Source organism: Scyliorhinus torazame, chromosome 16, assembly GCF_047496885.1.
Source record: "Scyliorhinus torazame isolate Kashiwa2021f chromosome 16, sScyTor2.1, whole genome shotgun sequence".
Lineage (NCBI taxonomy): Eukaryota > Metazoa > Chordata > Chondrichthyes > Carcharhiniformes > Scyliorhinidae > Scyliorhinus > Scyliorhinus torazame.
In genome coordinates this window covers 157,301,791-157,315,693 of record NC_092722.1, presented here as the reverse complement: position 1 = coordinate 157,315,693, position 13,903 = coordinate 157,301,791, and positions in this window count along the sequence as shown.

Here is a 13,903-nt window from a genome sequence, read left to right as displayed (position 1 = left end):
GGCTCTGTTTCTAATGTGCCTCTAGTATCCCTTGATTTGTTACGTTGTAGGTGTAACATAAGCGGCTTCCTTGTGGTGCACTTGACAAAGGAAGGTTCAGACGTGGAGATAACTTCAACATGTTTATTAAACTATTTACACTTCTATTACTCAGGTTCGACACTACTGCTAATCCTGCTCTAGCTACCCAGACTGACTAACCAGTTGCTGCAATCCATGTGGTGGGTGTAATATTGAATCAACCCTGTGTCTGTACTCACTGACTGTCTCCACTGGAAAGAGGCAGATCATGTGTGTGGTGTCCTTTATATATGGGTTGATGTAATGCCCCCCTGTGGTCGTGTCTCCTCCTTGTGTATCGTGAATGTCTATTGGTCGTGTCCTATCTACTTGATCTATTGGTTGTGTATGTGTGTGTGTGATGTCACTGGTGCTCCCTCTAGTGTCTAGCTAGCCTACATGCATTTACATTGATGCACATCACCACATACCCCCTTTTTTATATGTTACAAATGTTCTGCTCACTTTGAGAAAATTGAACAAAAAACAGGTAGATAAGGTAAGATATATACAAGTCATGGGAACAGTGATTAAACAATAAGTCCAAAGCATTCGAGTGAGTCCAAAAAACCATCAATCATCATGGTCAAATGTCTCTCTTGGTTATGAACGCCATCAACGCCCCTGTGCCACAGGAACCAAGAAGTGGTCAAATCACTTCGCTGTCTGATTTGGAGTCTTTTTCTTTTTCCGATGTTTGTGATGGTGCTGTCGGATGGCATCTTGTAGCTGATAAGGTGTTGATGTTGAAGAGGTACCATCAACAGTATCATTCTAGGTCATGGATGTGCCATTTGTTGAAGTTGGATAAGACTGTACATACTGGTTCTGACCACGTGCTGTGCAGGAAGGGTGATCCTGCTGAGAACCGTTGAAGCTTGTCAAATTGGAAACAGAATTGCTGCTCGCATGAATACCTGGTGATGGTGTGAAACTAGAACCTTGCATCTGATAGGAATAAGCCGTCTGGCCAGGCTGGGGTGCAGCAAATCCTGGGCTGTAACTAAGGCATCCAGTCTGTAGCGCAGATTGCGCTTGCGATAGTCCTCCTTCAGTCTTGATTCCATTAGTGGGCAATCCGTAGTACTGGCCTGTTTGAGAATATGCTGCATAGACTGCTGGCTGCTGCATGCCTGAATACTGGGTTTGTCCAGCATGAGCTGTCATTGGCTGCACTGCTGACGTGGAAAAAATGTGTGGATATAGCTGTGGTGAATATTGGTGTATTCTTCTTGGACTGTAGCCGCTGCTTGTTATTACTGACCCAGTGTAGTTGATAAGTGATCCATCTCCTGTCATTGTGGCATCTGCTGTCACCCTGAGCGTGCCATCACTGAGGTTACGGCACTCCCTGTCTGGAGTAAAGTCCGGCTTATGTGAATCAGAGTCAGCATTTGGTTGCTCCCCATCTGGAGTCTGGTCTGTCTTAACTGAGTCAGTTGAGATTTCTTGAAGCTGCACGTCTGGAGTCGGAACAGGCAGGAATGCATTGACTTGTGGGGAGGTTCGAGCGAATGAGGGTGGAGGTATCGTGGTGTCACCGGAGTCACCAGTGGTTTCACAGTGATCGTCGAGTGTCTCTGTACACATTAGCTGAGGTCTGTCACTTTGAACATAGTGCATGGGAAGTGGGATGCTGTCGTCACTCGTCTCACATACCATGGGTAGATCCTCAGTAGCTGCTTGTTGTTCACTTGGGTTGGGTAAATTGTCAGAGTCTTCATCTGGTGGAGCAAACAATGTGGGTGGACTGTTATTGTCTTACTGTGGTCCTTCATTTGGACTTGGACTGTCATCGTCACTTTGTTCTTCACTGTAGCATGATAGACTGTCATAGTCTTCTTGCTGTTTACTTGAGCATGGCAGACTTGCATCATCTGCTGCTAGTTGGTCAGGTGAGGTTGCTAGACCCTCATGGTCTTGTTCCTGCAAGGACTGCGGGTTGGAGTCTTGCATTGCTTCTATCGTGGAGGCTGTCCACGAGCTCGCTGCGGAGGCTTGTGACACTGGAGTCACTTCTTGTTCATGCAAGGACTGCGGTGTGGAGTCTTGCATGTCTTCTTTCGTAGAGTCGGAAACCCTGAGTGGTGCGTGGACCACGCCCTGTGTGGCAGCAGGCCGTTCTCTGTGGGCTTGTACCGCTCTCTGTCTCTTGGTTTCAGGCTGCAGCATCATCCTGCACTCACGAGTTGGGATGTCATATCTGCTGGGCTGAAGAGCCGCAAATCCGAAGAACGAATCCACGTCTGCGTCGGATTCAATACGGGGGTCGCCAATGTGCAACATGTCTAGTTGCGGTTAAGATTTGGTACTGGGGTAGCCTCCCAAGGTGAAAGGTTCGTCCGAGTCGTAGTCTTCTAGGACCATATCATCACAGTTTGCGTTGGAGCTGGCATTGGGCTCGCGAGGTCCAGAGAAAATGTAAAGGTCGGTATCGAAGAGTTCAAGGTCGGAATCATCAGTTTGGGCATAGGTAACTGCTTGTTGCAGGGTTCTTCGGAGGTTAATTTCATTTCCTGGTTCAATTTGAGGCATTGTGCTGTCATTCCAGGTGAAAGAAGGTTGTTTTACTGCTTTAAAAGATTTTTTCTTTGATTTGGGATGTTTCCCCTTTAAATGGGCATGGTCCGGGGCCTCTGACGTCATGACGCATGTGACATTGCGCGTAGGAAGCGATTGCGCATGCGCAAATCGCTGTTCCTTTACTGATGGCCGTTTTTGTGATTGCGCATATGCGGCGTCTTGCCATGCGCAAAAGGACCTTCCCGTTCTGCGCGCTTTTCGCGCAACTGTGCAAGCTGCAGTGCAGACCCTTTAGAAAGATGGCCGCCGATCAAAACTGTTCTCTGCTCCGGGATCTCGGCATCGTGGTGAGTACTGGCGCTTCTCTTACCTTTTCTTGCTGGTTGGAGTGTGTTTTCCTCACAGTATTTGCAGAATTTGTCCAGGACTGCCTGGAAGTCGCTCCTGTTTTGCCCTTTGGAGAACTTGAATTTTTAAAAGATTTCTTCTGCTCTGGCACCGGCGATGGTGAGGAGAAGCTCTGTTTTTTCAGGATCGGCCACTTCTTCTAGTTCGGCTGCCACCAGGAAGATTTCAAACCTTTGCCGGAATGGCCGCCAGTTTTCGCGGAGATCGCCGTGGCACCGGTGCCGCTGCGGAACCCGGATCTCGAACATCTTGCCTGGGTATCGTTGCTGGTTGTAACTGTACGCTGAGGTATGGCTATATGGATTGCAACAGTTCAGTCCTGGTACCATGATTTGTTATGTTGTAGGTGTAACATAAGCGGCTTCCTTGTGGTGCACTTGACAAAGGAAGGTTCAGACGTGGAGATATCTTCAACACGTTTATGAAACTATTTACACTTCTATTACTCGGGTTCGACACTACTGCTAATCCTACTATAGCTACCCAGACTGACTAACTAGTTGCTGCAATCCACGTGGTGGGTGTAATATTGAATCAACCCTGTGTCTCTACTCACTGACTGTCTCCACTGGAAAGAGGCAGATCATGTCTAAATCGCTGGCTTTGAAAGCAGACCAAGGCAGGCCAGCAGTACGGTTCAATTCCCGTACCAGCCTCCCCGAACAGGCGCCGGAATGTGGCGACTAGGGGCTTTTCACAGTAACTTCATTTAAGCCTACTTGTGACAATAAGCGATTTTCATTTTTTCATTTTGATGAAGCTCGTGTCATCCCAGTTGGGCGCGGACACGTTAACTAGTACTACCTGTTCCCCATCCAGGGTCCCACTAACCATGATGTACCGTTCCCCTGGGTCCGTAACCGTCCTTGTCGCCCTAAACATCATCCATTTGCTGATCAGTATTGCCACCCCCCTGACCCTCGTCCTGTAACAGGAATGGTAGGTCTGTCCTACCCCGCCCTTATTACCCGCAGTCGGTCCTGCTCTCTCAGGTGCGTCTCTTGAAGGAAGATTATCTCTACCTTCATGTTTCTTAGGTGGTTGAGGACTCTGGATCTTTTCACTGGGCCGTTGAGTCCCCTTACGTTCCAGGTGGGGGGGCTTCATCCCCTCGCTCCTCTGGGATTAACCATATTTACCTGGTGGACGCGCCCCTGCCCTCCAGGGTTCCCCCTTGTTAGGGGCCGTCCAGGATGGCCGTTGTCACTGCTCTCTCCATGCGGTCGGGCCCCTGCGTTCCGGGGTTTCTCTCCGTCCAGGGGACCCCTGGCATGGTTGCCCGCTCTGCGGCCGCCACATAGGTAGCCCCCTGCACTCTGGGGTCTCCCTTCGCCCAGAGGCCATACTGGGTGGATGCTTGCAGCAATTCATTGTTCCGAGCCCTTGGTTGTGGCACTCTGTAACCCTATTGCTGTCCCTTTTTTAGCCTTGTTTGTCCCTCCGTCCCTGTGTTCCGACCCCCTGTTCCCTCCCTTCCTGTGCCCCCCCCCCCTCAACCCCCCCCCTCCTCCTCCCCAGTCTCTCCCTTTCCTGGGCAGCACAGTGGATAGCATTGTGGCTTCACAGCTCCAGGGTCCCAGGTTCGATTCCCCGCTGAGTCACTGTCTGTGCGGAGTCTGCACGTCCGCCCCGTGTCTGCGTGGGTTTCCTCCGGGTGCTCCGGTTTCCTCCCACAGTCCAAAGACGTGCAGGTTAGGTGGTTTGGCCATGCTAAATTGCCCTTAGTATCCAAAACGTTTAGGAGGGGTTATTGGGTTATGGCTATAGGGTGGAAGTGAGTGCTTAAGTGGGTCAGTGCAGACTCGATGGGCCGAATGGCCTCCTTCTGCACTATATGTTCTATGTAATCTATGTAATCCCCCTTCTTCCCCCTCTCCCGTATTGATTGATGCAGGTAGGGCAGTGGATGTTGTCTATATGGACTTCAGTAAGGCCTTTGACAAGGTCCCTCATGGTAGACTAGTGCAAAAGGTGAAGTCACACGGGATCAGGGGTGAGCTGGCAAGGTGGATACAGAACTGGCTAGGTCATAGAAGGCAGAGAGTAGCAATGGAAGGATGCTTTTCTAATTGGAGGGCTGTGACCAGCGGTGTTCTGCAGGAATCAGTGCTGGGACCTTTGCTGTTTGTAGTATATATAAATGATTTGGAGGAAAATGTAACTGGTCTGATTCGTAAGTTTGCAGACTACACAAAGGTTGGTGGAATTGCGGATAGCGATGAGGACTGTCAGAGGATACAGCAGGATTTTGATTGTTTGGAGACTTGGGCGGAGAGATAGCAGATGGAGTTTAATCCGGACAAATGTGAGGGAATGCATTTTGGAAGGTCTAATGCAGGTAGAGAATATACAGTGAATGGTAGAACCCTCAAGAGTATTGAAAGTCAGAGAGATCTAGGTGTACAAGTCCACAGGTCACTGAAAGGGGCAACACAGGTGGAGAAGGTAGTCAAGAAGGCATAAGGCATGCTTGCCTTCATTGGCCGGGGCATTGAGTATAAGAATTGGCAAGTCATGTTGCAGCTGTATAGAACCTTAGTTAGGCCACACTTGGAGTATCGTGTTCAATTCTGGTCGCCACACTACCAGAAAGATGTGGAGGCTTTAGAGAGGGTGCAGAAGAAATTTACCAGAATGTTGCCTGGTATGGAGGGCATTAGCTATGAGGAGCGGTTGAATAAACTCGGTTTGTTCTCACTGGAACGACGGAGGTTGAGGGGCGACCTGATAGAGGTCTACAAAATTATGAGCGGCATAGACAGAGTGGATAGTCAGAGGCTTTTCCCCAGGGTAGAGGGGTCAATTACTAGGGGGCATAGGTTTAAGGTGAGAGGGGCAAGGTTTAGAGTAGATGTACGAGGCAAGTTTTTTACACAGAGGGTAGTGGGTGCCTGGAACTTGCTACCGGAGGAGGTGGTGGAAGCAGGGAAGATAGTGACATTTAAGGGGCATCTTGACAAATACATGAATAGGATGGGAATAGAGGGATACGGACCCAGGAAGTGTAGAAGATTGTAGTTTAGTCAGGCAGCATGGTTGGCACGGGCTTGGATGGCCGAAGGGCCTGTTCCTGTGCTGTACATTTCTTTGTTCTTTGTTGTTCTTTATATCCCTCCTTTGTCCCTCTTTCCCCTGCTCCTATCCCTGTTTGCTCTCACGCCTCTGTTGAGTAGTCCCACCCCCCCTGCCTGGCGCCTTCCCCCCTGTTGGGGGCGTGCTGCGGCCCTCCTTTTTTGCATGTCCCCGGTGCTAGCTTTCTTGCTAGTGCGGTGACCCCCCTCTCGGGAGTTACTGTCTCGCTTCTCCCCCGCCCAACCTCTGCGTTTTTCTGCCCGCTCTTCCCCCACCCTCCCCTGCGCTAGCCACGTTTGCTCTCCCTTCTCCACTACTCTTATGCCATCGTGCTGGGGCCTGGTTTCCCACCTCTGGCGGTTCGTTGGGTATCGGTTTGCTTTTTGTTCAGGGTGTGCCTGCCATGGTGGGGGTGGGGGCGCCTGCTGTTGCCTCACCGCCTCCCCCCCCCCCCCCCCCCCCAGCGGCGTGTTGTTGCCCCTTGCCAGGGGCCCCGTATTTCTACCCTCGCTGTTGGTTTTCCAGCCCGTGTTCCTCGATAAACTTGTTTGTGTCGGCGGGGTCTGTAAAGAAATACTCTCCTTCTAGGTATGTGACCCAGAGTTTCGCTGGGTACAGTATACCAAAACGCACATTGTTCCTGTGAAGGGCTGATTTTGCTCTATTGAATTCGGCCCGTCTCCTGGCAAGGTCTGCCCCAATGTCCTCGTACACTCTAATGAAGTGTCGTTCCCATTTGCAGGTTCTGTTTTGCCTGGCCCAGTGCAGGATTGTTTCCCTGTCTTTGTACAGGTGCAGTTTAGCTATAACTGGCCTTGGGTGTTCCCCTGCCCTGGGCTTCGGGCGCAGCGACCGGTGTGCTCAGTCCATTTCTGGTGGGTTGGGGAAAGTTTCCCTCCCCACTAAGTTGCCCAGCATCTAGCCCATGGGGTCTCTACCCTTGATCCCCTCTGGTAGGCCCACTATCCTGACATTTTGTCTTCTTGAGCGGTTTTCTGGTCGTCCACCCTTCCCTTTGTGGTAAACCACTGTTGCACCTGTATTAGGTGATGTACGGTAGGACCTGTACTACAGGTTCGCCGGTCGTCCCTGCTTGCTGGCTCCGCCCAGGAGGCAGGGTATAAATATGCGTGTCCTCCAGCCAGCAGCCATTTCGCCAGCTGCTGTGGGAGGCCACACGTCTGATAGCAATAAAGCCTCAGTTGGATTCAACTATCATCTTTGTCCAATTGATCGTGCCTCAATTTATTGCTGTCAGTTTCTAAGGATGGACCTCTGTACCAAACCGGATCGCCTGCAGCTGGATCCGCACTCAAGCGACGCCAGAAAGGACTTCCAGCAGTGGCTAGCTTGCTTCGAAGCGTATAACAACGCGGCACCAACCCCTGTTCCGGAGGCTCAGAAGATTCAGAGTTTATATTCCAGGTTGAGCTCCAAAGTCTTTTCGTTAATCCAGGACGCGCCAAACTACGCCGAAACCATGACTCTATTCAAGGACAACTACGCACAGAAAACGAATACGCTCTTCACCAGGCACGTACTCGCCACTCACTCTCAACTCCGTTGTGAGTCTATAGAAGACTTCTGGCGGGCCCTAATCCCACTAGTCTGGGACTGTGACTGTCAGGCCGTTACGGCCACGGAACACTCAGACCTCCTTATGCAGGACGCTTTTGTGACTGGAATTGGATCAGATCTCATATGCCAGCGACTCCTAGAAGGGGCCACGCGCGACCTCGCAGAGACTAAAATGCTAGCGCTCTCCATGACGGTTGCCCTGCGCAACGTCCAGTCCTACACCCCCAGCCACGCGGCCCACCCCTCCTACGCTTCGTGGACCCCCGGCAGCCGCCCCAGTGGGGGCGCTGCCCACTCAATACGCCTGCGCTGCACGCCAGCCAGCGAACCCCGGGGTCCCCCGATGCTATTTTTGCGGCCAACAGATGCACCCCCGCCAACACTGCCCGGCCCGCGCTGCCCTTTGTAAAGCCTGCGGCAAGAAGGGCCACTTCGCCGCGGTATGCCAGGCCCGCTCAGTAGCCGCTATCGCCCCCACCCCCCCCTCGGTCACGGACAATGGGCGCCGCCACCCCCCCCAGACCACGTGCGGCCAGTGGGCGCGGCCATCTTCCCCTCCGCGCAACACGTGCGTTCCATGGGTGCCACCATTTTGTAACCCTCAAGATCTTCGGGCGCCGCCATCTTGTCTACCCCTCAGCACATGGGCACCACCAACGTTCCAGGACCCGGGCTCACCAGCCGCCCCATTACCCGACGACCAACCAAGACTCGCCTCCATGTCAATCGACCAGTCTCATCTGCATAACCTGACCAACACATCCACCAGTGTGAAAGTCGACGGACATGTAACCTCCTGCCTGCTGGACTCCGGGAGCACCGAAAGCTTCATACACCCGGATACGGTAAGGCGCTTCTCCCTTACGATACACCCCGCCAACCAAAAAATCTCCCTGGCCTCCGGATCCCATTGCGTAGAGATCCGGGGGTACTGTACGGTCACGCTCATGGTCCAGGGCATAGAATTCAGCGGCTTCCGCCTCTACGTCCTCCCTAACCTCTGCGCTGCACTAATCCTCGGCCTGGACTTCCAGTGCAACCTCCAGAGCCTAACTCTGAAATTCGGCGGGCCCTTACCACCCCTCACTGATTGCGGCCTCACGACCCTAAAGGTCGATCCGTCTTCCCTCTTTACCAATCTAACTCCAGATTGCAAACCCGTCGCCACCAGTAGCAGACGGTACAGCACCCAGGACAAGACCTTCATCGGGTCCGAAGTCCAGCGGCTGCTTCGGGAAGGCATCATCGAGGCCAGCAACAGCCCCTGGAGAGCTCAAGCGGTAGTAGTTAAAACTGGGGAGAAACACCAAATGGTCGTGGACTACAGCCAGACCATCAACCAGTACACGCAGCTCGACGCGTACCTCCTCCCATGCATATCTGACATGGTTAACCAGATTGCGCAGTACCGGGTCTTCTCAATGGTAGACCTGAAATCCGCCTACCACCAACTCCCCATCCGTAAATCGGACCGTCCATACACCGCCTTCGAGGCAGACGGCCGCCTATACCACTTCCTTAGGGTCCCCTTCGGCGTCACTAAAGGGGTCTCGGTCTTCCAAAGGGAGATGGACCGAATGGTCGACCGGTACGGGTTGCGGGCCACCTTTCCGTACCTGGACATCGTCACCATCGACAGCCATGATCAGCAGGACCACAACGCCAACCTTGTTAAATTTCTCCACACCGCTACTCTCCTAAACCTCACTTACAATAAGGAGAAGTGCGTGTTCAGCACGAACCGCTTAGCCATCCTCGGCTATGTGGTCCAGAACGAAGTTCTGGGGCCCGATCCTGACCGCATGTGCCCCCTCATGGAGCTCCCCCTCCCCCACTGCCCCAAAGCCCTCAAACGCTGCCTGGGGTTCTTTTCGTACTACGCTCAGTGGATCCCAAACTATGCGGACAAGGCCCGCCCACTCATACAGTCCACCGAGTTTCCCCTGAAGGCCGAGGCCCAACAGGCCTTCGCCCAGATCAGAGCTATCGTTGAAGCTGTGCGGCATTGGAGGCATTACCTGTCCGGCAGGAGATTCACTCTCCTCACTGACCAACGGTCGGTATCCTTCATGTTCAACAACACCCAGCAGGGTAAGATCAAAAATGATACTGTGTCCCTCAGAGACCTGGCACCAGCAGTTTCCACCCCCACACCGGCTCCGGCCCCAGCGCCACCCTCCCCTCCCCCGTCGCTCCCAACAGCGCCCCCCGCCCCCCCAGGATCATCCCCCCCTGCCCACGCCCGACGATGAAGAGAATTTTGGCACGCTCCCGGAGTCACCATCGACCAGATCAGCACCAACATCGCCGACACCACTGCGTCACTCCCAGAGGAACATCAAGGCCCCGGACCGGCTAAACCTCTGACCGGTCCACTGGACATCAAAGGACATTTGTTTGCTCAAATCTTGTAAATATTAAGTCATTGTTGTATATAGTTATCCACCACCCCCGCCGGACTCAATTTTTAACAAGGGGTGAAGGGGAAGCAGAGTTCGACCCAAAGGCACTGACAGTGACCCAAGCTGGGAATCGAACCTGGGACCCTGGAGCTGTGAAGCAATTGTGCTAACCACTATGCTACTGTGCTGCCCAACGGCTGTAGTCATTGAGATATATGCAGGGGAAGTTAGTGACTCCCTCATCTATACTAGATTCAGCTGATAATTCCCATGTTGTCATTGGACCGGAGCCAAGCACTTTGCTGTGGATGTCCTGGTGACCTGTAATGCTCTGCTACGAGAACATCATAGGCACGTTGAGGAGCCCATCAGAAGTGCATCATCCACCATTGTCCTACAGTCACTGGCATTCCTTTCATGGGCTCCATCTCCTTGATCACAGTTCCCTTAGGGAGTAAGAATCCATGAGATATTGAAATAAGGCATTAAACAGACATTCAGATGATCAAATTAAACACAAATGTGAACATACATGAAACCCCATATCTTATATAAAGAGATAGAACAAAGAACAAAGAAATGTACAGCACAGGAACAGGCCCTTCGGCCCTCCAAGCCCGTGCCGACCATGCTGCCCGACTAAACTACAATCTTCTACACTTCCTGGGTCCGCACCCCTCTATTCCCATCCTATGCATGTATTTGTCAAGATGCCCCTTAAATGTCACTATCGTCCCTGCTTCGACCAACTCCTCCGGTAGCGAGTTCCAGGCACCCACTACCCTCTGTGTAAAAAACTTGCCTCGTACATCTACTCTAAACCTTGCCCCTCTCACCTTAAACCTATGCCCCCTGGTAATTGACCCCTCTACCCTGGGGAAAAGCCTCTGACTATCCACTCTGTCTATGCCCCTCATAATTTTGTAGACCTCTATCAGGTCGCCCCTCAACCTCCGTCGTTCCAGTGAGAACAAACCGAGTTTATTCAACCGCTCCTCATAGCTAATGCCCTCCATACCAGGCAACATTCTGGTAAATCTCTTCTGCACCCTCTCTAAAGCCCACATCCTTCTGGTAGTGTGGCGACCAGAATTGAACACGATACTCCAAGTGTGGCCTAACTAAGGTTCTATACAGCTGCAACATGACTTGCCAATTCTTATACTCAATGCCCCGGCCAATGAAGGCAAGCATGCCGTATGCCTTCTTGACTACCTTCTTCACCTGTGTTGCCCCTTTCAGTGACCTGTGGACTTGTACACCTAGATCTCTCTGACTTTCAATACTCTTGAGGGTTCTACCATTCACTGTACATTCCCTACCTGCATTAGACCTTCCAAAATGCATTATCTCACATTTGTCCGGATTAAACTCCATCTGCCATCTCTCCGCCCAAGTCTCCAAACAATCTAAATCCTGCTGTATCCTCTGACAGTCCTCATCGCTATCCGCAATTCCACTAACCTTTGTGTCATCTGCAAACTTACTAATCAGACCAGTTACATTTTCCTCCAAATCATTTATATATACTACAAACAGCAAAGGTCCCAGCACTGATCCCTGCAGAGCACCACTGGTCACAGCCCTCCAATTAGAAAAGCATCCTTCCATTGCTACTCTCTGCCTTCTATGACCTATCCAGTTCTGTATCCACCCCTGATCCCGGGTGACTTCACCTTTTGTACTAGTCTACCATGAGGGACCTTGTCAAAGGCCTTACTGAAGTCCATATAGACAACATCCACTGCCCTACCTGCATGAATCATCTTTGTGACCTCCTTGAAAAACTCTATCAAGTTAGTGAGACACGACCTCCCCTTCACAAAACCATGCTGCCTCCCACTAATACGTCCATTTACTTCCAAATGGGAGTAGATCCTGTCTCGAAGAATTCTCTCCAGTAATTTCCCTACCACTGAAGTAAGGTTCACCGGCCTGTAGTTCCCTGGATTATCCTTGCTACCCTTCTTAAACAGAGGAACAACATTGACTATTCTCCAGTCCTCCGGGACATCACCTGAAGACAGTGAGGATCCAAAGATTTCTGTCAAGGCCTCAGCAATTTCCTCTCCAGCCTCCTTCAGTATTCTGGGGTAGGTCCCATCAGGCCCTGGGGACTTATCTACCTTAATATTTTTTAAGACGCCCAACACCTCGTCTTTTTGGATCTCAATGTGACCTAGGCTATCTGCACACCCTTCTCCAGACTCAACATCTACCAATACCTTCTCCTTGGTGAATACTGATGCAAAGTATTCATTTAGTACCTCGTCCATTTCCTCTGGCTCCACACATAGATTCCCTTGGAATCTCAGTGGGCCAACCCTTTCCCTGGCTACCCTCTTGCTTGTTATGTACGTGTAAAAAGCCTTGGGATTTTCCTTAACCCTATTTGCCAATGACTTTTCGTGACCCCCTTCTAGCCCTCCTGACTCCTTGCTTAAGTTTCTTCCTACTTTCCTTATATTCCACACAGGCTTTGACTGTTCCCAGCCTTTTAACCCTGACAAATGCCTCCATTTTCTTTTTGACGAGGCCTACAATATCTCTCGTTATCCAAGGTTCCCGACAATTGCCAAATTTATCCTTCTTCCTCACACGAACATGCCGGTCCTGAATTCCTTTCAACTGACACTTGAAAGCCTCCCACATGCCAGATGTTGATTTACCCTCAAACATCCGCCCCCAATCTAGGTTCTTCAGTTCCCGCCTAATATTGTTATAATTAGCCTTCCCCCAATTTAGCACATTCACCCTAGGACCACTCTTATCCTTGTCCACCAGCACTTTAAAACTTACTGAATTGTGGTCACTGTTCCCGAAATGCTCCCCGACTGAAACTTCTACCACCTGGCCGGGCTCATTCCCCAATACCAGGTCCAGTACCGCCCCTTCTCTAGTTGGACTGTCTACATATTGTTTTAAGACGCCCTCCTGGATGTTCCTTACAAACTCTGCCCTGTCTAAGCCCCTGGCACTAAGTGAGTCCCAGTCAATATTGGGGAAGTTGAAGTCTCCCATCACCACAACCCTGTTGTTTTTACTCTTTTCCAAAATCTGTCTACCTATCTGCTCCTCTATCTCCCGCTGGCTGTTGGGAGGCCTGTAGTAAACCCCCAACATTGTGACTGCACCCTTCTTATTCCTGATCTCGACCCATATAGCCTCACTGCCCTCTGAGGTGTCATCCCGTAGTACAGCTGTGATATCCTCCCTAACCAGTAACGCAACTCCGCCACCCCTTTTACATCCCCCTCTATCCCACCTGAAACATCTAAATCCTGGAACGTTTAGCTGCCAATCCTGCCCTTCCCTCAACCAGGTCTCTGTATTGGCAACAACACCATAGTTCCAAGTACTAATCCAAGCTCTAAGTTCATCTGCCTTACCCGTAATACTTCTTGCATTAAAACATATGCACTTCAGGCCACCAGACCCGCTGTGTTCAGCAACTTCTCCCTGTCTGCTCTGTCTCAGAGCCACACTGACCCTATTCCCTAGTTCTCCCTCAATGGGAGAAGTTGCCTTCTGACCTATTGCTCCCGTGCCCACCCCCCTGCCATACTAGTTTAAACCCTCCCGTGTGACACTAGCAAACCTCGCGGCCAGGATATTTCTGCTTCTCCAGTTTAGATGCAACCCGTCCTTCTTATACAGGTCACATCTGCCCCGGAAGATATGTTTACATATTCACTTCCGGGTGTATGTTCTTCATGCTGCCATTGTGGCTGGAGCTGATGTGGGGCAGTTGGCTGACCTTGCTGCTGCAGTGCATTAAGTGCGCTTGGCTGATTACCTCAGGATTGTAGACTGCTAGTTATGTCAACATCATTACATGCCTCTGTAAAGCACTAATGATT